This window comes from Lepisma saccharinum, chromosome 5, assembly GCF_977018435.1.
Source record: "Lepisma saccharinum chromosome 5, izLepSacc3.1, whole genome shotgun sequence".
Classification (NCBI taxonomy): domain Eukaryota; kingdom Metazoa; phylum Arthropoda; class Insecta; order Zygentoma; family Lepismatidae; genus Lepisma; species Lepisma saccharinum.
The window spans coordinates 3,704,103-3,729,130 of record NC_139233.1 but is presented as its reverse complement, the minus strand read 5'-3'; the positions used below and the strand labels follow the sequence as shown (position 1 = coordinate 3,729,130).

Here is a 25,028-nt window from a genome sequence, read left to right as displayed (position 1 = left end):
CCCTTCTTGTGGCAACGCTACCACACATCCCTACTGTACAGTCACGGACACTGTTGGGTTGTAACGATCCTATTTAAACAGCACTGAAGCAAGCCCTCAATATCTGACTACCAAGCGCCTATTGTGTAGACAACCCAACCAACATTGCAATTCTGCGGCTTGTATACCAGTCACGGTATACATCTCAGTAAATTGAGCAATGATGCGAAAGAGAAATACTAGATGAAGATTGTCGGACGAAATGTCTTGTGTTCTCGACATGGAATAATGCTCAGTCAATCAAACGAAACGACACAGAACTGCTTCAGAGACTTGGGGAGATTTCAGATGAAGAGTTCAGCCAGATATTTCAAACTCCTTCTGAAAAGTGTCAACCGATATTCTATTCTGAAATTACGATTCCAAGAATAACAAACCACCAAGAAGAAACGAGATAACTCTCGTCGTACTATTTTAGAGAGGGGAGGGGTAGGGAATGCAACATTGGCCTTGAGCGATAGACACCCCATTGGGGAGACCCTCTCCAAATTTTCTTTCTGGATACGCCCCTGACTGTTATTATTATTATGTACAAGCAAATAGAACACGTTACTTCTAGTTTCTATTGTTACACAGAAAGGAAGCATTGATTCATACTTATGTACGTACGAGGTGCTACGTCCCGCGTAGCGGTGCACTTCACAAGTACACTTACCTTATAAGCTCAGCAGAGCATGCTGGATAATCCCAGGGTTCGGGTTGAATTACTGCGTTCCTTCCCCTTGGATCCACAGGTGAAGTCCAATGACAACCCACGAGGTTGTCCTCCTGATGCAGGTATCCACAAGTACGAAATACACTTTCGAAATAAAGAAAAACCCGAAATATGTTCAACTTTACGTTTATTATAGACACGCACGTATATCATATAAGACTAAAATTACAATTCAAATACTTTCGAGCGGTACAGCACGAGATGCGTAAGCCTATCTTTCCCGTAACGCGAAGCACCTCTTGCTACTTCAAATCTCTCCGCGCAACTACTAACCGTTTTTCAGGAAGGCGAAAACACCTCCTCAGTTACACAGTGTTACCAGACACAATAACCTTTTAATACTAGGAAGTTGATAAAAGCAAACAGTAATATATTAGAAATGTACAGTAATCTGGCACAGTGATTTAGGTATGTGGTGGCAACAATGCAATGAAAAGCGCGTGATCTTCTCACACCACAAGAGTTTAAATAAATCAACAATGGCTTTCAAAATATAAGAGAAACGAACGGCGTTTGCCAGAAACATGAAACAACAAATAGATATAAAGAATTTAACTCAGAAATTATTAACTTAGGCTTCACTAACTTGATCAAATTAAACTTACAACGATCTTTAGAACATTTAAAAGGAAATCAAACTATTAATTTTGAATCTATATAAATTGCTTAAATTTGCCGCTATTCATACTTGTAGATATGTGTATAATTTTGATTATAAAGGCGGCCATATTAGAAAATAGGCTGAATATGAATATATATATGAATTATTAACTGTATAATACTAATAATAATAATATTATAAAACCACGAAGTAATGGCAAACTCGGGGTCATTACAGAGGGAAGCTTGGAAAGAGTGTTCGAATCCATTGCAGTACAAAGAAACATGGAACTATTGGAAAAAGTTAGGGTATTTTTACAAACAGTCAGGGAAAAAAGAAGTGCTGTACACAGACGTAAAAAGAAGAGGAACAGTCAAAACAACCAGAACTGCTATGTTAACATCTATGCGGAATGCGTATGAAAGTGTAGACATAGGGGAAAATCATAGTACTGTAATATCATAGATGTAGTGCGCACAGCCGATAGCTCGCACATGACATGAGAAATAAATACTTACTTTTATATATATATATATATATATTCTTAATCCGCTGCTGGTTATGCCAGTGCCATACAAAAGTCTCATTTCGAACTCTCGGTCAGATGGCAGGTCATTCGCTTTAATCCTGATCTCAAGTAATGGACTTGATAAGATATTTTTTACCTGGAATTAGAAATTGAGTTTGGTTTGAGTTGCTGTTTTAAGTCCACTTTATGCACAGTAAGGCTAATCGGGACTGGACCTACAGTTTAAAGTGGGATCCGAACCACTTGTGCCTCCACCGTGGAATTAGAAATGTATTGTATCTATTTTTACGCTATATGTAATATTAACGAAGAACTGACGTAACAAAACAACAGATTGGTTTGTTTGAAACAATCCGGTAGCTGAATCAAGGTAGGGAGTTTGGGTTTGTTGTTATATCAACACTATCACCTGCAGTTAACAACACACACAGAATGTTTTTCAAGTTATTTATGACATAATATGAAAACTGTGACTCATGCTACATTTCTGAAGACAAGTGAAGAAAGGGAAAGGAAAACAGAGGCAAAAGGGGGAAGAATAGAAGAATAATCTTGGCGCCTCAGGTCATAAGGAAGAGCAGGTGGTTGTACCGTAATTTCGTTCTTTTTACTTCGATTTCTTCTTCTTTCTCTCGTTGTCTTCCTTTTCGCATCGTGACTTGTTGACCGGAAGGCGTAGGCGGCAAAACATGTTCCCAAAAGCCTCGGGCAATTTTCCACGAGTTCACGTGTCTCCTTGGGACAAGATTTTCCCCTCTTCCCTGGTTGGCATTGGCGAGTTAGAAATTGCCCTTGCACTCGCAGATCCGCAGTGTGGAATTGTGAATTCGAAGGCAGTCTTGCTTGTGGTCAGACTGGCCGCCATCTTTTATCCTTTCGATTCTGAATCGTTTTTCGATTTAACGCCACTTAACTTCTTCAATCGTCGCTACAATATGAGCGTGTATAAGGAAATATATGAAGAAATCGCAACAATCAGCTCGTTAATCCGGTTTCGAACTAGAAATGAAGCAAAATTAGGTTTCATTAACCATCTTTTGTATCACAATGTTTACATGACAATCTTCACAATTTCTTGTCTACAAATGGAGTAGAATTGTTATGTAAGCAGCTAACTGTGTGTTCAGTGGCGCACCCAGTCTTTTGAGAGGGGAAAGGAGTGTAAAAAGGGAGGGTATGTATTGTTGTTTTTCTTTCAAGACAGTCGTATATTTGGCCTCCATTCCAGCGTTTCGCGTTATTTTTTCTCTCTTTTAGGAATGCTGGGTCAATGTTATCACCCTACCCAATCCATTCAAGAAATAAGAACGTCGCTTGAAATGTTTACCAGAAACTGTCACAGATTTCGAGCTTTTGTATATCACTGGCATGCTTGAGGTCCAGAAGATTTCCGTACTATAATCGGAAAATTTTCCTGTCCTGATCCAGATTTCGGGAAATCATTTTCCGATTTTCAGATTCCCGAACAGCCACGAAAATTTCAATAGTCGTGTATTAATATAGTACTTAATTCTCGATGGTTTTTTTTTGTCATTTTTCCCCGTAAATGGTAGTTTTCATTACAGAAATGCAAAAATGTAGTAATTTCAGAGAGAAGTAGTGTGCAGAATTCATTGGCGTGTCCAGGCTCCGCCCCTCTCTCTGGTCCAGTATTTCTAAAAAAAAATGAAAGTCAAAGGCAGTAAAAGATGGCAAAATGAGGGCTGACTACTAACAAAAGTATACGTCAATCCCCTTTAAAAAATCATGGGCACGCCACTCATGGTAGAATTCTAGATTTTCTCCCCCCCCCCCCCACATGAAGTTCACTTGTACTTGAAGTCCTTGAGTTCAACAAGGAAAAAGGAGATATTAACATCATCTTTCTCTCTCTGGAAATAGAGATATTGTGAATTATGAGAGAGAAAACGGAGAGAAGTTGAGGGAGTTTCGGGGAGTGGGCGAGAAAACGAAATAGAGAAGTGTGAGAAACAAAAGAACAACAAAAAGAATACAGAAAGTGAGCGAGCAAGGCATTGATTGGATTCAACTACGATCGAAACATCCATTCATTACCCCATCCATCAATCTTTGAAAACTGAAGTTCATTTTCTTCTGCATCTTCTAAGATGACGACTCCAAACATGTAAAATTTATCACCTTCTTAGTTTACTTTTTAAAATTATTTTTAAAGTTAGATTGTCGCAATAGTCCGCCCTGAATAGTCTATTATACTAATTTGGACAGAGAATTGTGCTTCTATTTTGTTTCAGAAAATTCGGACGAGTAACAGCTTGGTTCAGAAGCAGAGGAAAGAACATTTTCCAAGGTTTTGCGAACGCTACCTTGTGTTCAAGGGCAAAGGGAAAGGTAGAAGGGAAGAGCGTTAGGCATCTATTTTAGACAGGTAGGATTAACGCTCAAAGGCAGATTTGTGACTGTGCGAGAGGTCTTATTGTGTAGGTTTCTTCTCGCACAAATGGACAAATGGAGTGGACCCATGCGAGGTTCCACAGGTGGGCAGGTAGAGGGAAAATGTATTGTTCCCATGATCCCCAAGGGCAAACAAAAGCCACCCCAAGTCGAGGCTAGGGTAAAAAAAGAAAATAAGGAAGACCTTGCAGCCAACCAAGAATCTGGGGTGCAAGTGTATAAGAAAACACCTGCAGAAACTATTATGCTTTGGACTCAACATCACACAGGTTTCCTTCCACGTTGGCAGAAACTATATTTTTCGTTTTATTTCCCCACATAAAATCCAAGTTATTTTATCTGCAATTCGGTGTTATTTTTGCAGTTTTATGCAAAAGAAAATTTTCAAGTTTTCACATTGAATAAATGTTTGTAATCTTTTTCAAGACACATGAATTTTATAGCGACAAAATAAATAGGCTTAATTCCCTGACAAATGAACAAATATTTTTGATTTGGATATGTGCTTCATCGCACGTTAAATATGAAGCATTAACTGAATAATATTAATATCACACAACTCTTTGAACAAACTTGTGCTTCCATTTTCACAGAATAAAGTTGACTGATTCTGTGTTTTGTAAAAATTAACTTTTAAGTTCCACATTCGTTGAGGCTATTTTTTTAATATATATATATATATATTGTCGTTAAATGATGATAATATTCAGGTGCATGTACTTTTAACACACATTGTAATTAAAGAAAAGAAATGCTGTTCGCCTCTCGGATGATAATTATTGCTTGAGCTTTCCCTTAGTGGACATTTTGATGCATCTTTGAAACATGTCTTTCAAAATCTACGCTTCAGTCGTTTATATTTGACAAAACGGCTAATTTCACTTTATTTCGCCGTTTACGAAACACAAAAACTACTTCTTTAACTTTCTCAAACAAATTACACACGTTACGTTGCTTTTAACAACGTTTTCGTTAAAACAAAAAGCTTTCACCCCTACGAATACATGAAGAAAAGGAAAATATCAATGTAAATATTTTGAACTGCGTGTATTATCCTTATAGGCAAGATCCGCGTATTCGATATCCTTTGGGGTACTTCGGATCGTACGTTAAGCTACATACCCATCCTGTTTAGCTTATCATAAATTGAGTAATTCAATTCTAGGTGAACGTTGCCCTCATGTACGATAAATATAATAGTAGAAATAAATATTTGTTGCACCGATTTACCGAATCGATAACAAATTAGTCTTCACATGTATTACAAAATATCATTAAAATTATTATTACAGAACTTCATTATGTCAACTATGTGAACAATTTCAGACCGATATCCAAGGTTTAACTGTTAACGCAGTGTGTTGATACAACAAGTTTCCAGAGTGCGTTATTATCTCATTTACTATTCCTTGTAACTATCCAGGAGAAATAGAATAGAGCAAGCGAAAACACACAAATGGGCTATACACACTTCAATTGGTGGGAATCCCCAGCGAATGTCAATGTCAAGGTCATCGCGAGATCGCGCGCGAGAGAAGAAATCGAATCAATATTATTTCTCCTCACATCAACTTCAAGCAATTTGTAACATGGCAGCTTTCGGCACACACACAAATCCACATCGCATCTGAATAGTTTTCTGTAACCACATTTGTCGTAAAATTGTAAAGGTTGTCATGCAAAGAAATATTGTTTTGTTTTCCCTAAAGAGGATGAGCAAAAGCGTTTGGATTGATTTTTACGACTACATAATATTCCTCATTCGACTCTCCCTTCTGGGAACCCACAGTTCCCAAACTCGCCGCTGTGTGGCGTCGCTGTAGCCGGGAAGCTAGGAAATTGTCTGCGGTACGATAATATTCGTGATCTTCGTTGCATCAAGCCGCAGGGCATTGAACACGAACTGCCGTGTGTACTTTATTCGGTGTGAGTGGTGTTTTGTGTTAATACGGAAGGATTGCAAGTGTTTGTTGGTGACATAAATCAGCACTACGTCACAGAGACAAGCAGAATTCCGTGGTTACTGCCAGAGAGATGCGGCAAACGGTAGGTTTTCTGCTAATTCCTTCGCTGCATGTTTCTCCTTGCTGTTATCGATTTATGCTTTGGAGGGATTCGTGTGCATCTAAATACCAGCGCTGTTATTTGATTTTGTCATGTGTCGATGTCAATGATATTCAGTACCAGCTAACAATAATGAATCTTCAACACAACGTGCTTTACAAGCAGAGAGATAGAAGATGCTTGCACCACAAACAATGTAGATAAAATACTGCATTGTGCATACGAATGATATTGGTATATTGCACTATATCCAATCAATACTTAAAAGTCAGCGATGCGAACGAATACAGCAATATATGTAGTCTATGCGGATTTCGATTCCCTTTCGATCTCGCCACCGAAGTTCCCGGGTTCGAGTCCCGGCTTGGGCATGGGTGTTCTTTGTGTGTCCCTTCATGAATTTCATCTATCATCCATCCTCGTCGTCGCGATTTGCCAAAGTGGCAATAAAGCGACGCTAAATAACAAAAATACAAACACAGAAATCCGATATTCCATCAGTTAATTGCTCTTTCCTGTTGTCGCGATTAACCTAGTCAAGTACAAAGAGAAGAAATGCCCTGAACGCAATGCTATAGCTGATTCTGTGATTTTATATTGCTTTTTAAACTTTCTAGACTTCCATGACGCCGGGTAGTAAAAATAGTATAAATAAGTCGATAGAATAAATCATGATGCTCCCTTTCCGAAATGTGTTTTTTTTTTTTTGTCGTTATTTAGTGTCGCTTTTCTGCCACCTTTGGCCATGACGACGTTGAGGATGAGTGGTGATCAGTTGAAATTGGTGAAGGAGCACTCACAAAGAATATCCATGCCAAGGCGGGACTCGAACCCGGGAATTTCGGTGGCAAGATTGAATATCGATCACTAAACGTACTCGCCCACCGAGCGATATCGTAATTATTTCTATATGCCTAACCATTGACTTTTAAAATTAGATCGCCTCCTTTCGGACGCCCAAAACCAAAATGTAGACAGAAGATAAAAGTATTGCTTCTCGCCTCCTGGCCCCTCCATGAGATCATTATTAGACCACTATATTAAACTACTTTTGTAACAGTTTTGTGATGAAATTGCATACACAGTAGGATAAACAAAAAATAACTTTGAAAACGAATAAAGCTTCCTTAGATGGATTTACATTTTTCAATCGAGTTGAAACTTGAGTAAATTGCAATTTTTTTTAATGTATGTATGAATATATGAACTAATATGTCACATGCCACCATCTATGGCGGAGTGGTTATCACAGAGCGCTACGACGCCAGGGGTCCCGAGTTCAAATCCCAGCCTGGGCATGGGTGTTTGTGAGTGTCCCTTCATCAAGTTCGTCATATTATCTCTCATCCTCATCTTCGCGATTAGCCAAAAGTGGCAGCAATGCAAAGTAGCCAAATCAATCAATAAAAAGTCACAAGAATTTTCGGTGGAAGAGAATTAATGAGAGCGTCCATTTTGCGGATACCATCTCGTTCTCGATCTCGTTTGTTGCCTCGTTCTGGCATTAATGCTTCAAGTATTAACCGTGACGTCTTTCGAATGCACATATGACGTTTTATATGTGCATTGCATATTTTCATTCACTTCAACCACCATGAAAGCATGTGACGCGCGCCTTGGACCCTTTGCTCCGTGTGACTGATCAGTGGCGTAGGTTTTATGGATATTGTAAAATACCAATGTGACTGCTAAAACAGGAAGCCATAGACAATGTTCTTTTGAAGAAAGCCAGGACAGAACGCCCTCTCGCCATCTTATGAACACGCATCACGAAGTCATACTTGGATTTATAAATTATGCTTATTATATCTAATGTTCTTGTAACTAAAAAAAATACTAAGTGCTATATGTATATCAGCGTAAAGAGGGTGAAATATTATACAGGTTTTTAATGGGAGAGAAAGTTATATTATGTAAAATAAAATTTACGTAGTGCGTACAGCTCGTACAAGGAGACAGGGGTCCCGGGTTCGAATCCCAGCCTGGGCATGGATGTTTATGAGTGCATTCATCAATTTCATCATATCATCACTCATCCCCATCCTCGCAAATTAGCCAAAAGTGGCACAAAAAGCGAAGTAATATAAAGCAAATCAACATCGTACAAAAAAAAATGCAAAAAGTCATACCTGCTTACGAAATTCCTGCGTACGCCATTGACCTGTAATTGTATCATGGTAGTTCTGTTTACACAAGAAAACCATGCTATTGTAATTATTATTGATGGAAGTAAAAAAGTGAGACCGATGTCAAGGTTGAGAAATAAATATACCTCAGACAAGAAAATACCTGGCAGGGCTTTTGATGTGAATATTTCACAATTACAGCAATAAATCAACATATTAGAATGGTTGGCAAGTATAGCGCTGTTGAAACGTCGCCACAATTTTCACTTGATAGTTGATGTAACAGGCGTAGTGGCTAAGACTCAAATTTTTGAACACACCTTGTATATGTATATTAGGGCGACCATGGGCGCGAAGGACGAACAGGCCGACTTTATTCAGGAATAATTTTCAAATTTCACGTGCCTGTGAGGTGTTTGTAGTTTCGTGAAAGTGGTAAGTTTAAAATATTCCATATTTCTTTCTCTGAGAGGAGACATAAAAATTCAAGGTTCCTCCCGTGAAGAAACAGACAGATTTTTCTTGTCGCACGTGTAACTGCTAGCCACGTGTTATTACAATGTTTAGTAAATCAGCGTCCAGTCTTTGTTGTGTCAAAATATCGGCCTGGAATCTTCAGTCGCCTGGAAAACGCCGCGCTGTAATCAGTTGGACGTCTGATCCATGGTAAGTGATCACGTGTGGGCTGTATCTGCAACAACCGTTGAGACGTGTGATTGTTCTCGCCTGAGGTTGATGGCTACTGCAATTCCTTATTAGGTCTCCAAGATATCGCATTACGTATTCCCGTCACTATCGGAAATCAGGTGACAATTTGAAATCGCGCCGGAGGATACCTGTCGTAGTCTGTGGATATGTAGCCAACAGCGGCAACGTGTAGAAAACGTGGGAACTGTGGAATTACGTCCACAATTCGGACACAGAAGTGGATGTTTCTTGTTTTCTTGTCTTTAATTTTTATTATTACTGAATTTTTCTGACTTTTTCTTGGACTTTGCGTGGACTTTTTTGTTGATTCTTATATTTCGACATTTTTTTCTGTCACTTTTGATGTACGCTGGGAAATGACGGGTTATGAAATTGCAGGACCCCTCTCTAACCCTATGTACTCCTGGCAGGAAAGATAAAGTTTCATGCCGGTGAAGGATGATTTTATTCACCCTCATCTGGTTATTGTAAATCGCAGTATGTATGTAGTACAGTGGGATGCAAGTATTGCTCGGCAATTTGTCCACGACCATTTTAATTATTTCTTCTCTTGCATCTTGCGTGCTTTTGAGGACTTTTTAATTTTTTTGTTTTTATGTATGCCGCGGTGGCTCAGTCGGTAACGCGTCTGACTACCATGCTCAAGGTCCCGGCTTCGATCCCCGGCCGGTTCAAATCCGGGAACTTTTCTAACGTTGGAAGCGGCCCCGTCGAATGACATGGGTACCTGGGGGAAACTCTGGAGGGTAAAGGCGGGTGATGCTGATCACATCACCCCCACTCATGACTAGTGTTGCCCCGAGACGAGACAGGCCAAAGTCTCGTCTCGTGGAAATGCTGTCTCGTCTCGAAAATATTCGTTTATCTCGGGACACATGATCAATCTCGTCTCGTTTCGAATTTTTAAAAGCCTGTCCCGTGGGCAACACTACTCATGACCGGATCAAGAAAGTGTGGGGCGTTACCCCCACACCCCTATACGCCTTCATGGCGTGGTGCTAAGCACAGGGGAGCACTTTACTTTTTTATCTTATGTATGCTGGTGCAGAGGTGTCAGCAGCTTGTTTGGAGCTTTGTTTCAACTCTAGAAGCTCTCATTGCGTCAAACAAAGAGAATAAGCATGATTGATTGATGATGAACAATTTCCTTGATAAAACGCACTCTACTCTACGGAGGTTGGTGTTTAGAAATACTTAAGAAGTGCTTCAAAAAGAAAGTGCATTTCCATACAAATGTAATTACTTTTGAATGTAAGAATTGGTGCCCCTCCCCCTTCCCTAAAATCAAGAAGTTTAATTCAGATGCTGTTTTTATGCATATGTTGCAGCTTGATTTACAGTTACGATTCTATATAGTCTCTTAACGTTACTTCCGTAGAAATGCAACAACGTTATTGTTTCATTGTGCGTCGAATAAACTACGCGTTGTATAGTGTGACTCGTTCGACACATTCCACGTTCAACAAAGTCGATCCAACAGCGCCCGCTGGTGTCTAGTAGGCCTATTTATTGACGACGTCTTTGGAATAGTTTTGCATAAGGCAGTGTTGACGAGTGAACGTAATTGATCGATTTTTCAAGAAACACGTATAAAGATATTATTCAATGTCAGTCCATTAATGTTTAGATATTTGGAATAATGATGTGTTCTCGTGCTTTACGGGGAGTCGAAAATAAAGAAGCCTTTTAAAGAAATATTTATTCCTTCAATTTGTGGGCGTGACGACGGAGGCAACATTCCAGGGAATGATTCAATGAAGGGGCGGGGGAGGGGGACACAAAGGTCGGCGTGACCTCAAATACCTTTCGTTGCTCCGCGTACTTTGAGGCACTTTGCATTCTTCGCGCAGTTTCCTCCAAAGCTGCGACGATGGAAGCTGAATTGGGAAGCCAGCAGCGTTATCGAAACAGTTGCCGCGCTCAAGAATTCTGCTTCGATCGATGAGTTGCGTTCAGTTAGCAGAACATTGTAGGGGAAAGTATCTACAGAGACAAGATACCCAGCCAAGGGCGCCGCAAGGGGAAGGAGGGGCAGGGGTTGGCTTGCCTAGCCCTGAGATATCAGAGAAAAATTCATGTAATCCGAATGGTGAGATTGAAGCGATATTTTATTACAAATAATATTGTTTTCTATGACGTACAGCCTGTAAGTTGCCATGTCCAACAAAATAACAACAGACCGTTTCACCTGAAACATAGAATCATGTTGACTGTTGTAAAGGAAGTTCCGTCAATTCGTGAGACTGGTAGCACCACAGACATCTAATTAGCAGACTGGAAACGACATGTTTTTTTGTTTGAAGCCGCACATCTTCACTCGCGCAAATTTCAGGATAGGCCTAGAGTTGCGACTTGTAAGCAGCATTTGCTTAGCTATATTAAACATGACAGTTAACGTAAAAACATGTCATGACCCGGTGGAGGCACATAGTGCTTCGGATCCCACTTTAAACTGTAGGTCCAAATCCAATTAGCCTGTTCGTGCATTAAGTGGATATAAAACCACTACGGGGTGCCGCAGACTCTGATATCTGTGCATAGTGAAGAAGTACAAAAAGACAAAGAACTGTTCATCAACAAAACGATAGTTGTTTATGGAAACGAAGCAAGACGAAATCCCACTACTTTCAATTCAGTTTCAACTTTATAATTTGTTCAAAAAAGCAATAAAAGGTAAAATATAGGTTTCGATGACTGCAGGGCAAGATATGAAATCTTACTTTACGTCCTCCTCTCTCGGAAAAAATTCCTGCGGGCCCCCTTGTTCCCAGCTCAAGCGCACAAGAATATGTCGATAAAAAGCCACGAAAGAAAATTAAGGAACGTAACAGGATAAATCGCGAAATTATATTCAAGGACTACAGTTTAAAGTGTAGTGCGGTGATCATCCAGCGAGATGATGATGTTATGTTTTATCGTATAAAAGATCAGTAATTTCCGATGCGACGGTGTGTTCTGGTCGCTGAACGGAAGGCATACACCGGATAGGAAGTAATCCAATTTATTTATGTCAGTATAATATTTCAAATCCGATAAAAGCAAAGCACCAGGACACATTATTAGAAATAAAGTCTACACGATGATCTGTTCTCCGCCATAACATTATTATTTATTTATTTGTCTCTTGTTTATTTGTGGCGGAGATTAAGGCTCATGCTTTTTCTTACACTCAACCACATACAAAAGTTCATAATATTGAACATATTCATAAATTGATTCGTATATATATACATTGCAAATAACGATCACACATATACATTTCATGTCAAACCAACAGCGGTTATAATTATGTCTGCCAAATATTCTCGCCGCAATTAACATGGGTTCTCATACAATGTGACAGAAACTATTGCTGTAACGCACTTCAACCATTCTGTAGTTTTTGTTGTGCGGTTATATAACAGTGTAAATCGCATTATGCATATCCGATTACCTAAGGCTAAGTGTGGAGACGCGTAACTGTTCAGCGTAGAAATGACTAAAGTCAGACCTTGAAAGTTGTAAGTACAGTTAGTAAGAGTACCAACGTGCATTTTGATTACGAATGTACTTTGTGTGTTGAAATATTTGTTTCACGCGTTGAAGAAGCATTCTTTTTAGTGAGGGATTTTTTGCTCAACTGAAGGGAATTTTCAGGGGGGGGAAAGGAGTTCCCATCACTGCTTCCCACTCTTAGTAGCAGCAGCCGATTCCCCTCTTCGTGACGTAGAAACATGTTCCCCTCATTCTCTTGGCTTTATGTCAGTGAGCGAAGAGATAATGATGTTGCAAGGCACTTTTTCGCATGAGTCAGGTTGGCCGAGCGGTCTAAGGCGCCAGATTTAAGCTCTGGTTCCCGAGAGGGAGCGTGGGTTCGAACCCCACACCTGACAAGAAATGTTAATTTTTTATTTAGCCGTAGCTTGAAGAGTGAGTTTTGCCGCAGTGAATGGTAAATGTACCAAGTGTGCATTTAATAATTTTTGAAGTTTCTTGCGAAGTATATTCAGCGATATTCAGTCCCCCGAAGTAAATCACTTGAACGTATTGGATTTATTCTTTTCGGAAACAGAAAAGGAAAAGAAAGTTCCATTCACATATGGACAGCGCCAAGCAGGGGCGCCGACTTGTCAAAATTATTGGGGGGGCTCTGATCACTGAAATAAATTAATAAATGACTCACAATCTCCCTTTTTTTAAAGTTTTGGCCTCAGTGTTCGGAATCACATAAAAGCCCATGAATTCCTCTAAAATATCAAAATTTTTATTCACAGTTCGAATGCAGAATATTAATTGTCAACGAATGGATATGTCACCAGTTTCGTCAACCATAATAGCAAAATATTCCCGACTTTTAATATCTGCTACCACTTAGTATATAGTGTTAAGTCATGTGTTTTGCTGTCTCTGGTCATAGCCCCCCCCCCCAAAGTTGATGGTTTAGCGGTCTCAGCCCCCCAGAGATGATGGTCTAGTCTAGAACATTTCAAATGTGTATTTAAAGTTAAGTTCATGTGGCACATTTCAGAGTAAACTTTACAAGAGAAGCAAAATAATACATTAGATTCTCTTAAGCAAAATTATTTGGAGGGCTCTGCCCCCACATCGTTAACATTAAGGGGGAGGCTCGAGCCCCCCAAGCCCCATGGAGTCGGCGCCAAGTGGTGCTTGGATACCCTGTTTTACCCTCAATTTTCCTTTATTTCTATCCATTTCAGTTATTTAGGTTGCTTTTCTGCTTCTTGGGTTGATTGTGACGATCAAGATGATTGATGAGCTGGGTTTCATAACAAAAGGAGCCAAACAAATCATCTTTGATGGGGCAATTATTTTCTTCATTTTGTCTATTTTGCAGATATTACATTTTTAGTTTTAGGAGGGTTCTTGATATTTTCGCTCATTTTAAGATTTAGAAAAACACATTATCTCGAGTGAGGCTGGCAGTCTGCAGGTAGGCCCGTGGGCTGTTGCGTCACAGGTTATTATTACATGTTATATTGCTTTGATCATGCTTTCACGAGAGAAGGGACATTTCTGAGTGTTTCTGGCATGTGACCGCGACAAATGGCTTAGAAAAAGATCGTGGGAAAGTGGGAAAGGAAGTAGCCAAGAAAATTATTCTGTTTTTGAACAAAAATGAAGCTATGTTCAATTGCTGATGTTTTGTCTGGAGAAAATGTTTGTACTGGAGAACTGCCATGCCAGCTGGTGACAAAATTACTTCAAGTGTGCTTCTCTAGTGTCGGTAGAGGTGGAACGAGCTTTTCAAATTGGTGTTCACTTTTGCTTTGACAAGTGACTCTCGTTAATAGTGCATTGCAATGTAGGACTAATGAAATGAACATGTACTTTTGTTGTAAAGAGCATTTTGGAAAGTTTGTAGAGCATTTCTTGAGGTTTTTAGGGCAGTTTAACATTTATAAAGATAATTTTCTGGTATTTTATTGACGCATTAAAAGCCTAGCCGTAATGATTACCTTTATTTTCTACCCTTGATACTTTTGAAAATTGGCGCGTCAGTAAAACTCTCTCGCTAGTAACTCTGGAGGCTAGTTGGGGCAGAGTGCAATGATTGAAATCCTGCTTTAAACTGAAGATCCATACCGATTAGCATGTCTGAGGGTAAAGGTGGGACATAAACGTCGCTGATAGGTGTAAAGACCGTAAGCGCATAACTCCAAAGCAATAACGAGCTTAAAATGACTGTTGATATACTGCAAAGCACCTGCAGCACATATGCGTACTCTACTCTGATCTCTGACTGCCGCGCTAGTTTTGTAGTTCAATGGGTCTGAGTGTGCGCAATCGTAGATCTAACAGGTTCCCGCGCTTTTCACACGCCGCTGCCGCAGGTGGATGTCGTCATCCAGTCGCTGTAATCAGTGGTGCCAAATCTACTTTTTTAGAACCAGAAATTGAGACTTTCAGCCATTTCATTCAACGAACAGTTTTTCCACGAACAATAATTTACTCTCCAAGGTGTGTGATGTAGGTATGCTTCCGACCCCCAAGAGAATTGCCAAACACTAATATTAAGTAATTTTTTTTTAAAATAAAATTAAAATTGATGTTTCAGCACTAAAATTTTGTTATTTAGCATCGCATTTCTGCTGATTTCGGCTAATCGCGACACTGAGGATGAGTGATCACATGATGAAATTGATGAGGGGGACAACTCACAAGAACACACATGCCCAGATCTGGATTCGAACCTGGGACCAACGAAAATTAATGAATAATAGTAATATGCATAAAATGATAGTTAATAAGGGACTTTCATCTGCTGGAAACGTATTGTTGTCTTAAAAAAAATCTTGAATTTTCTCTTTTGATTTTTTCCCCTTAGAACAACTTTTTGATACAAGTGTTTAGTTACTTATAACTACGTAGATATCTGTAGGTCCCTTCAGCTCGCCTCTCATCAATATTGCATGCAACTAATTCATCTTAAATTATGCCATTAATTTGATTAGGTAGATAATTAATTCCCGTTCTAATTCATGTACGGCATACTACAGATATTTGAGTAATGTTTAAATGTATTTAGTAAATATACGAATAAACCATAATTTCCAACATTTCGCTGTACATTGTTAGTGTTTTCATTTTTCTACTACTGTCAGCCTGGATGAGATTGTCACGATTTCAGTTGTTTTTCTGTTCTCTTTCGTTTCTCTCTACCTAACTCTTTTCTGTTTCTCTTTCTCTCTTTTCATACAGACTATCTCTCTTTTCCTCTTCTCTTCTTCCCTTTTCTCTCCATATCTCTACTTTCATCTCTTCTTCTTCCCTGTTCTCCCTTTTCTCTTTCTCCATATCTTCATCTTTCGTTCTCTATGTCTTTCTCTTTTCTTTCTTCTCTATCTGTGTCTCTCTCTGTGAAAAAGAGAAAGGATGAGAGAGAGGTGATTTAGTACTTTACTCTTCATCCCGTTTGGCAACACTGACTGTACTCCAGGAGAGATGAAGTTGACTTGGATGACTCATAACGCCGCGAGCAGGTTATCTCGGCTGCAGGTGCAGGTTGGCAAGGGAAGGCAATTAGCGGTCGAGAAGGTTTTTCGTAAGGAATTTGGACAGCCTCTCGACCCAGACAAAGGGGACCCCCTCACTGATAGATTTCCTCAGCACGATTTATCGGAACGGGGCAGTTCACTGTCAATTTTCTTTCAGAGGCTGCGCTAGGCTAGTTGTTAGAGAATTTCGTTCCTTATTTGGTTATTTTCTTAGTTCTCCAAAGTTTTACACCAGACCGCGATGCAGTGTGTAAATAGAAACATAATTTTTACCGAAGTGAAGTTTCTTGTCAAAATCGAAAATAAAAGTGTGTTCCGTACACTATTTTGATAAATGTAACAAGTCGTATGTTTCCGAGTTTGTTTCGAAGTCCACTTTATGCACAGAAAGGCTAATGGGGAATGATGCACCTATAGTTTAGAGAGAGTTGTGGTACGAAACAGACATAAAGGGGGAGGGGGCGAGACTGAGCGAAACTGAGACGAAGCAAGGTCAAAAGACAAGGAAACAGAAGAGAAGAGTTACATTCCAGAAGGATACGGAAAGTAAATTTCAATTTCAATTTCAATTTGAAATTCTGGGTACCTCAGCACTCGGGGTATTTTGCACCCGTCACATTATACGGGGTCCATCATCTTACCATAACTAAAATATAATTAATACAACATAACTGTAATGTCAGAAGACTAAAATATTCTTACTGGTGTAAAAGCTAACACTGTAAAGGGGCACTATGAAGAAGAAACAGGGTATCACCACACACAGTCTGTAGAAGATTATACTGAGACCTTAGCTCCAGTCGCCAGAGCCTCGTTAGTTCAGGGTGTACTACGTAGAAGTGAGGTTGACAATTGGGTGTACTACGTGGAACGGTCTCCCCTTACACTCCGGTAGGCAAAGCAAAGATAGATACGAGCGGCTATCGACATCTACAGCAACTTGGAGATAAATGCTTAAAGCATGAAACCTGATCTGCCTAATCCACTCAAGTATGCATCTAATAGCAGAAGTAAGCTTTCAAATAGGTTAGGCAAATGAAGTTTTGTTTATTTCTGCACGGGGATGTGTTTAAAAATACTTTCAAAATTGTATTTCGCTTAAGAAAGTTGAGATATAAACATCGTGTAAAATAAGTAATGGAAAAGGATATTTGTAATTAATTATACTGCTTTGTAATGAATGAGCAACACTTGCGGGTTGGAAAAAGCGTATATTTTTCTTTATTTCCCCTCTTCCGATCGTAGATCCAGGAAGACTGGTGTGTCGCCGCCTAAAGTACTTGTGGCGCCCAGCTGGTCCCGATGCCTCGATCTGTCTGGGGCTGGTTATCGATTCACGGCAAGACACGGAAACGAGAAACTCGCCCACGCAATCTTCACCCTCCCTCATTTATCTCAGAATTAATGTTCGCACCATCACGCACACACGGGAAAAGAAATATGCATATTGCGTCCTGCAGTTTTTTTAGACGCAATCTACCAATTGTCCTTATCGCTGACATCAACATCCGGTCTCGTAGTAAAATCGGAAACATATTTTGATTTAGGAGAAAGCATGGCGATTTATTTTAGTGATCAAATGACCAGGTATCATATAGTCCTGGAGGTATATCCGTGGTTTCTTTTTAGTCGCAATTTGTCAATAATGGCGAAGCAGGGTTTGTGTCGAGACAGAAATCGTGGCAGAGAACGTTTGTCTTTTGAATAAAGAAACTGCCAAAGACAAATTAAAAACTTACGTTTCTGCACATACTGGTCTGTAATAATTACACACTTTTTGGTACGTTTGGATACCAGTTTCGATGTAGATTCTAATTCATTAAAGTATTAAACCAGACGTATAAGTCTGAGTCTCGTCTTAAAAGCCTAGTCATTCTCATCTTAATACTTAAACCGTAGTATCGGGTATGAATCCTTCGCGATTAACCAAAAGTTGCAGAAGAGTGAAGTAAGATAAATCATTCATTGTCTTGCTCGGTCCCATTCGATTGTTTGCATTTTTATTCAAGTGTTATACTTGTTATATTACTGTCGCATTTATGCCATTTAACTCGTGTTTCACTACATCCCTTTTGCCGATGTTGGCTAATCATGTCATTCATTAATGGGCTTCCACATTGTTGCAAAATTTCTCACGAGAATGCGAGGTCCGACGAACTATTATTATTATTTTATTTTTGGACCTAGCAGATTTTAATCCGCTTTTTGTCCATCATAATATGCATATGAAACATACGTACATAATTGCTTTACATTACAAATATCAGTCTTTTCTCCCCCCCCCCCCCATTTCACAGACATTAGATTCAAAAGGAAACAATTCCCCTTTACAATTGTGTTACACTTTATTAAAAATGTTAACAGACTATAACCCATCCGAACATCCGGATTGACAACAAAACTTGTCAAATTTATTTGAAGCTGAACTTCTAAATTATATAAAGTTTTGTACGTATAATGTATTTCTTTCCCTATTATATTTTGGACTTTCCAGTTTAATATGTTGCGCCTCTGCACTTTCCCAAACACATTCACATCTCTTATTGTTCGTTACTCCAATTCTGAACGTAAGTCCTTAAATTCGATACAGAAAGTTTCCAATTCTTGTTTAAGGTCACAACTGAATATTAGTATCAGCAGGTATATTAGGATTTATTGAGATTCCTTTAATCGACCGACCTGCCATCTGGCTGCGAGTTCTAAATAGGAGATATTTTTTGTACGGCCAAAAGCCTCGCGTTTCCCATCCATAGCGATCCGTGACGGAATCGTAAAAGGCAAGTGGCTCGCTTATCGGCTTCTTCCAACGCTCCCTGCCTTGACCGCTGTTTCTGTCGCTTCGCCGGGGTCAAGTAGCGTGCGGGATTTATTGATATGCAAAGACTTCCGCAGGAGCGCTAGACTCGGTGTCACACTTCGTGAAGCAGGGTTACACGACCTTCCAGGCACCAGCAGGGTGCCCCGTGGGAGGGATAATGCGTTTTGTGCATGGAGGGGTCCGCTGCTTTTATCGATTTTGTCGGTCGAACGTTGCATTATGTTCTTGCTGCATTGGATACGTTCTTAGTTGAAATTGTTCTTTTCGGTATCTGACATTTATGTAATTCTTTAGCTTCTGTTTCAATTGGGGTTTTACTCGTATCTTGCAAATCTTTCCAAATTGCCCATTACCTTGTTTATTATCTTTGTTTTTACACAATGAGAGCTTCAAGAATTGAAACAAAACTCCAAACAACCTCTTCACCAATAGCCATGGACAATTTTCCGAGCAATACTTATGCATCCCACTGTACTCCTCAGATCCAGAGCCTGCCGAGGGAGAGCGTTCAGAATCCAACCTCGGAAATATCCTCGAAATAATAATACTCATATGTATTTAAAGGGAGGATGCATCGAGTTTGGAGCCTTACGCAAGAAAGAACAACAATTAAATAATCTCTTTTTTGTTTAAAATTAAAACTGGTGTTTCAGCACTAAAACAAGCAAAATAATTGTATTTCGTTAATTTCACAATATGGAGCTTACTTATTTTCGGCAAACATGAAGACAGGATTTGATTGGAATGAATAGACTTGCATTGACATTGTGCCCGAAAATTAATACATAACAAAGATAATAATCACAGACTTCATTTTTCATAAGCTAGAAATAACGTTTTTGTTATGTTATAGATCTTGCATTTTGTACTTACTTTTGCGCCATTTCTCCTTCGTAGGTTAGCTTCTTTAATGCAAATCTTCGTGTTCTTAGGAGGAATTAACTGGATAATGATTGCATGTTGTTACCCCCCCCCCTTTCACGTTTTTCTGTATGTTAATGATAAAACCATTACGAATATTAATATTATCATCATTATTAATAAAAGTATAATTATTATATGCGAGACACTTTGTTAGCTTGCATGACTCCTTCCTGAATATATAATATTTCGCAGACCTCCGAGGCGGAGTGGTTAGCAAAGCTTGCTACGACGCCAAGAGTCCTGAGTTTGAATCCCGGTCTAGGCACGGCGTTCTATATGAGCATCCGTTCATCAATCATCATCAATTTCATCATATCATCACTCATCCTCATATTTGCGATGCCAAAAGTGGCAGAAAAAGGAAGTAAAACAAAGAAAAATATATTTGCAGGTACATGGTGTCATTAGTCATTCATTACTGAATACGAAGCCGTAAATCTATGTCAACATTTTTCAAGACCGCAGCAAAGTACTGTAGTGTAAAACAATTGTCAGTAAATGATTCAGCCGCCTCCCGTGGCGGAGTGGTTAGTACATCGCGCTACGACGCCCGGATTCGAATCCCGGCCTGGGCATGGATGTTTGTGAGTGTCCATTCATCAATTTCATCCTATCCTCACACATCTTCGCAAGTTAGCCAAAAGTGGCACAAAAAGCGAAGTAAAACAAAGCAAATCAATCAATCAAGTAAATGTTTCATTTTGTTACTGTTTTCTAAACTAGAGCTTTTAGCGGTGTGCTTGATACTCGATGCTTCTGTTTATAGAATCGCAGTGGCACGTTTTCGAGCGTGCTCTTGGGACCAGCGTTGACAACCCACTTTTGTAAAAATATCCCTCTCTCGAAGTAAAAATTTCCCCAAAGAAATTCCCTCAGGTAAACAACGATAACACATTTTAACTTTGTAAGATACATTATTTGTTCTTTTACGTTTTTTTTAAATATGATAATCAATAACCAGTAGATATCGACTACAATTCCAAATTCAACTTCGAAAACGAAATAATATGAGAGAATCTAGAAAAAAGAACAGTAGCGAAGCCAGTATATATTTAGAAGAGATACCAAGAAGGGGGGGGGGGAGGCTAAAATGGTATATACTGGAACTGGAATACAAAAATTCTCAGAAGTTCAAAATTTAATGCAGAATATTGTGTACGGCAACGGTAATAATTATCATATGCATGTATTGGTACTCTAGTTCAAAGATTATTAAAAGAAAAAAAAAACGTGAGAAAAGGGTGCGTGGCCACCTGGCCCCCTTTATTGTCGTCACCTTTCAAAATAGCACTTCCTGCCTCAATCCATTTGAGAGAATTTCGCTTTTCATTTGAAATTGCTACAAAATTTCCCTACGCAGAGCAAATTTCCCTCCAATAATCACCACTGCCTGGGATGTGAAACGACGGTGGCGCCGCCGACGTAGCTTTACTTAACCATTTCCTCCCGTGACTGTGGGGCAGGCTTTCCCTACACTCGTCCAATGAATGCAGGTCTCTGGAGGAAATCAATAAAGTCGGCTACACTAGAGAGCGCGCAAGTAGGAACTCACTCTCTTTCGTAAATCAGTGTTGCTATCTACAGTAAAATAGAGCTACACGCGCCAGCAAATTTATGTTATTGTCTGCTTCTGTTTACAAACACATCGTCAACAGAACCTTGTTATCATGCATCGGTTGCTGTTTCCAGTTGAGCACGAATTCTGACGAACGTCAGTTTCCTAGCAAAATTACTAAAACTGAATGTATGCCTGAATAAAACTACACATATACTCCTCACAACTCGCCACTTTCTTTATTTCACCTTGTTTTTCTGCCACACTTGGTTATCGCGACGACTAGGATGAATGATGATTATATGAAATCGATTAAGGAATACTTGAAAAAGAAAACAGGACAGGGCTCGAACTCGAAAGTTTCAGTAGTGAGATCGTGCGTGACCCGAGCAATCGGAACGTTCAGCCAATGAGATTTTCGTTCGAGTGGGCTCAGGTGAGCTTTCCTTCGAAAGAATCTCTTCTTTCTCTATTCTCATATTTGCTTTTCTTTTCACATTTCTATATTTCGTACTCTCTCTTTCATTCCACATTTTTAAAATGAGTATCTCATTTCCTCGTTTCTCTTTTTTTTTTTTACTGTGTTTGTTTCTCTTTGTTTCTCTCTTCCTGTTCCTATCTTCCTTTCTCTCTTTATTCTTCCTTTTCGCTATCTCTTTGTTTCCATCTTTCTTTATACTTTGTATCCATCTCTCCCTTTTTTTTCTCTCCTCTGTCTCTGTTTCATTTTTTCATTCTTCCTCTACTTATGTCTCTCAATGTTCCTCATTCCTTTTATTTCTTTATCTGAAACTGTTTATATTTTCTGTAAGGCTTAGGTAATTTTGGAGGAACGGGCTAACATTATTTCACGCTGCGTACTCCGGGGGTAGCTGATGGGGCTACAGTCCCTACTAGGTACGGTTGCCAGATTTCTAAAAAAAACGGGACATACAGATTATATAGGCATATATATAGTTAAATTTATTTTTAATAACATCTTTAAGCATTACAAAATCTATTAAAGCATTGCATTGTTAATCCCTAATTTTTAACGTTTTAACAAAATACACGTATATTAATATTTAAGTGAACTCTTGGCGTCCTTTAAGAGGACATTTTTCCCAATGCATTAGTATAAAATTCAGAACATGGCTTATTCTCATTCACTTATAATTTCTTTAGCTAAATACGGGACAAATGGGCGTCCCGAGAACATTTTCCGGGATACCGGGACATTTATTTTTTAAAAAAGGGGGACAATCCCGTATATACGGGACGTCTGGCAACCATAGCCCCTACCGAAATTTTGAAGGTTTAAAATGGTCATTACGATATATTAATATTTTGTAGTGTCCACCTTCTAGAACGCAGCTATGCGATTCCAGCTCACTCCGAAAAAACCCTAACGTACGCTACTGCTCGGCTGTAGCCCACTCGGTTTCCTCGTGCATACGCCACTGTGCGTACACTCATGATTTCAGGATCAGTTCTTGTATCCCTCTTTTCGAGGCCAGCACGTCGGCACAGGGGTGAGGTGATTAGGAAACCCCAAATGCAGGAGACACAAACGCATCTCGGAATGTGACGGAAGGCAACTTCACATTATCAGCAGGTGGCAGCTGTTGCCTGTAAGTCATTGCCACCGCCGCTTTGAAACGTGTCTGAACTTGTTTGTTATCAATTTGTACGCGCCACTTCCATCGCTTGAAGCTTAAACCATGCGACCTTGAACTAGAAGAATCAAGATTTATTTTCAGAGGATACCGAACAGTGAAATCGAATCAGTTTACAGCTTTAGGTCCCAAGGATAATAAGAAATAGAAATTATGTTAAGTAGGAAACTATTAGCAAACAGTTCAAATAATGTAGAAGAGAGTCAGTCTGACTGTTACACGGAAGACTCGGGTTCGTTTCCCGGGGTAGATACAGGGCCGGGGGAAGGGGGGATCGAACTGTGCCGCCGCCCAGAGCGGCAAAATTTGGAGGGAAGAAAAAAATAAGCCTATTGAAAACTTGAAAGTTATAATCAGAGTTAGGATTTTTAGGTGCGCACCTTTTTTTCGTAGTGAAAGTGAGACCTCTCTGGAAGGACTCAGTGTGTGAAATGTTGCCTCAACGTGAGAATGGAGCTAATTTTCCAGCACCTTTTTTCCCCTTTTTTGATAACCTTTCCCCTTCCCTCCCTTTTCCGGGACATTTATCTATTTCCCCCTTTTTCATGTTCTTAATCGCTTTTCCTCCCCTTTTTGTGTCCTTTTACTGGTGTTGTTAAATATATTTCCCCAGCAAAGCATTGCATTTTTATTTTATTTTTTCGCGACACTTTTCTCTTTAAGATGTTTTCACATTGTTAACTGAAATTGAATGTATTTAAACTGTGCTTGATTGTTGCCTATTTGAAATCAACAATGGAAAGACCGCTACTGATATGCACCAGATCGCAGTTATTTTTTTTAAGATAGAAAGAAGAAGGAAACGCAGTTTGGTCTTGGAAGCAGTGAAGCAACAATGTGTTTCTGAAGTGGTGGGTTTCACGTTTCATGTGTGCGCAGTGGACAGATATTGTCTGTGGATGTAAGTTCCTTACCTGCTTTTTCACTCTGTTAGATGCTGTTAGTGCATGTACTTTACCATGCCGAAAGTGCCCAGATCCCGATTTCTCAGTCTGGCTCAAGAATTTAAGCACGACTTCATAGAAAGTGATGGAACTGTTATTCGATGCACGGTTTGTGATACGGGAATCACATTAGATGAAAAACACCAGAGAGATTGCATCCCGCAACATATGTCCAGCTCTAAGCATCAAAAGAACAAGAATCTGCAAGGAAGTAAATCTCGGCAGCCTCTCTTACACAATGCATTTGAGCAGTGTTCTTCCAAGAACCAAAATTTAAAGGAATTTAATGTTGACTTGTGTGCATCTTTTACACAAGCTTCTTTCCACTCAACAAGGTGAACCATCCGGCCTTGAAAGGGTTCCTTGAAAAGTACACACGGTTGTCAGTGCCCGATGAGAGTACGTTAAGGAAAAACTATATTGAACCTGTGTATGAAGAAACTGTTCGTAAAATTAAGGTGAAAGTATCAGATTGCAATATAGGTGTCATTCTGGATGAGACGACAGACTCAATGCAACGATATGTTTTGAACATTTTGGTTTTTCCTCTGACAGGTGAAGCCGTTGTTCCCTAAGTTAAAGCATGTAACCTGTTTGGCTCATGCCCTTCACAGGGTTTCTGAATCTATTAGGAACGAATGCAACATTGTAAATGAGTTCGTATCTGATCTGAAGAAAATACTCCTTAAGGCCCCGAGTCGCATTCTTGCCTACAGAGAAACTACCTGCCTGCCCCTGCCACATTTCCCCATCATTACTTGCTGGGGATCATGGATTGAGTGTGCTGCATTTCTGTGTGAAAATTTTGGAAAAAATTAAGGGGTTTGTGCTTTCCCTGAATTCAACCGATGCGTGCAATTTCCAAGACACAGCAACTTCTCTCCCAGACATTATAGATGATTTGCAAAAATAACTATTTTGTGTACATTCCTACAAGTACCTG

The 25,028-nt window shown here is 39.5% G+C and overlaps 1 protein-coding gene and 1 non-coding gene across 2 annotated transcripts in view; both read left to right on the top strand.

The window, feature by feature from the left end:
* The first annotated feature begins 6,125 nt into the window (after positions 1 to 6,125).
* The window catches only part of wnd (Mitogen-activated protein kinase kinase kinase 13 wallenda), a 181,141-nt gene continuing 162,238 nt past the window's right edge, over positions 6,126 to 25,028 (top strand). Inside the window, exon 1 of the mRNA XM_083121995.1 lies at positions 6,126 to 6,342. The gene's annotated coding sequence lies outside the window, so the exon portion shown is untranslated. The remainder of the gene's footprint in view (positions 6,343 to 25,028) is intronic.
* On the top strand, positions 12,983 to 13,066 carry TRNAL-UAA (transfer RNA leucine (anticodon UAA)). The gene has a single exon. It is a non-coding gene; the product is annotated as a tRNA-Leu (tRNA).